The sequence below is a fragment of the Pteropus vampyrus genome, unplaced genomic scaffold (genome assembly GCF_000151845.1).
Source record: "Pteropus vampyrus isolate Shadow unplaced genomic scaffold, Pvam_2.0 Scaffold13167, whole genome shotgun sequence".
In the NCBI taxonomy this organism is placed as follows: domain Eukaryota; kingdom Metazoa; phylum Chordata; class Mammalia; order Chiroptera; family Pteropodidae; genus Pteropus; species Pteropus vampyrus.
In genome coordinates, this window is record NW_011901948.1 from 1,966 (window position 1) to 4,480 (window position 2,515).

At 46.4% G+C, this 2,515-nt stretch overlaps 1 pseudogene; it reads right to left on the reverse strand.

Annotated features, from left to right (window-relative positions):
- Nucleotides 1-814: 814 nt before the first annotated feature.
- On the reverse strand, nt 815-1,899 carry LOC105310848 (annotated as a pseudogene).
- Nucleotides 1,900-2,515: the final 616 nt, after the last annotated feature.

Genomic DNA, 2,515 nt, shown 5'->3' on the forward strand with positions numbered 1-2,515 from the left:
ATCTATCTATCTATCTATCTATCTATCTATCTATCTATCTATCTATCTATCTATCTATCTATCATTTATTTGTCTATCATCATCATCTGTCTATCATCATCATCTATCTATCCATCATCTATCTCTACTATCTATCTATCACCTATCTATCTATCTATCTATCATCTATCTATCTATCCCTCCACCTATCTGTCATCTATATGTCTATCTACAGGCAGACCTCAGAGATATTGCCAGTTGTGTTCCAGATCATTGCAATAAAGCTAATATCTTAAGTAAAGTGAGTTATATGCATAGTTTGGTTTCCCAGTGAATATGAGAGTTATGTTTACACTATGCTGTAGTCTACTGACTACATTGTGTGTAAAAAATAATGTGTATATCTCAATTAAAAATACCTTACCACTAAAAAATTTGCTAAGTGTTATCCGAGCCTGAAGTGACTTGGAATCTTTTTGCTGGTGGAAGGTCTTAATTTAAATTTGTTAAAAAAAAAAAAAAAAGAGTATCTGCAAAGCTCAACAAAGCAAAGCACAGTAAGACGGGGTGTGCCTGTGCGGGTACGCATGCACACAGACACACACACATGTAGCAGCTCTCTACAGTTAGTGTGAGATCTACTTCATTCCTACGGCTACACCATAAGCACAAATTACCATGTACCACATGCGTTTTGATGACCCTATTTTTTGTTTTTACCAAATAAGACACGATCCTATTTAGATTTGAAACCCCTCGATCAGCTTTCAATAGAATTGCCAAATATGTCTAAATCCTACACCAACAGCTACAAATATGTCTAAATCCTACACCAACAGCTACAAAACAGAATTTTCAGCATGCAGCTCGCATCGCCATAAAAAATCTGGTTTGACAGAGAGCGACTTAGGGGTAAAGAAAAGACACGGTCTCCATGGATGGAGAAAAGTGACTATTATCGTGCGTGTGTCCGTGTGTGCGTGTGCGTGCTTGCGTGTGGTCATGGACATACAGCTCGCAGCGGGGAGCCTGACACGCTGAGGGCTGGCCGTACCCTGGGTGGGGGAGAACATACCCGGTTTTGGCGAAATTCGTCCAGTAGGTCATGACCACTGCGCTGAGCATGACGTCGTTCTTGGAGAAGTTACAGCTGAAGAGCTCTGTAGGGCCAATCATGGGGATCCCGAAGACGTAGGGGACTTCATCGCCGTGGGCCGAATCGGCCCAGCTGGGCTTCATTTCGCTTTGGCAGTGGTGGTAGAATGCGTAGAAGTAGGTGGGCGAGCCATACTGAGCGTGCAGGTCCGCCGTGGCCACGGCGGGGGCCACCCACTGGTGGTCCGTAAACAGAGCCACCAGGGTCTTCCGCCGCGTCTCGGGGTTCTCCTTGTCTGCCCAGTCCGTGTACATGAACTTGATGGTCTCCCGCAAGGTGTCCTTCCCCTCCGGATAACCGTAGAGGTTGTCCACGAAGTTGGACACGGAGAAGTCGAAGTCGTTGGGCGTCACACCATCCTCATTGTCCACGATGCCGTCTACGAACTTCAAGCCTTCGCCCTGGTTGACGCCCAGCATGATGTCGTAGTTCAGAAACTCGCCCTGCTCCATGAGGATCTGAGGGTCGTCCGGGATGACGTCCCCGTCGATCACGGGGCCGAATGAGATGTGGTACGTGGCCGGGGTGATGGTCTGCTGGATGAGCTCCTTGTAGTTCTTGTTCCGAAGGCACTCCACCATGTCTGTCGTGTCCAGCATGTTACAGCCGACTTTGTCTGCCAATATCCGAGTGTACTTGGCAGGTTGGTAGTTCACTGCCCAGCTGGACAGGGCGGTCCCACTCTGGATGATCGCCTTCTGGAACAGACCTGCAGGTGCAAAATTGTGGACATGCAAATGAAAGGCCGGGAGATAGAAAAGCAGCTTTTACTCGGCGAAGAAGGCTCTGATTGTCTCGCGGGCATCTGAATTTCTGCCGTGCTGGCTCTCAGCTCACTCAGCGTCTCTTTCTCTCCTTTCTCTCTCGTTCTTCCCACATCCCCCTCCTGCACATCGGTTTTATGGGATGCTCTCTCTCTCTCTCTCTCTCTCTCTCTCTCTCTCTCTCTCTCTCTCTCTCTCTCTCTCTCTCTCACACACGCACACACACACACACACACACACACACACACACACACACACACCCCCCACAAATATTGTTCAAGAAAATTACTCTTTAGATGCCGTGGTAAAAACATTCACGCTTTTTCTCCTTCCACGATTTGGGATAATGTTTGCTTCTCCAGCCCAGATGCTATCAACAAAAGCCTGTCACAGTCACTATGTCCTCTACTCCCCAAAAATATGCTTTGCATCAAGGAGAAGGTCAAAGACCATTTTGCCTCATTGAAAAAAAACAAAAAACAAAAAACCAGGTACCACTTCATCACGGGAAAGGACAAATATACTGAAATCAGTTTCAGAGCATAAATGCAGAGATGTATTTCTATTTCCGCCCTCAATAAATTGGAGGGGTTTCAATTTTGCCATTAAATTAATG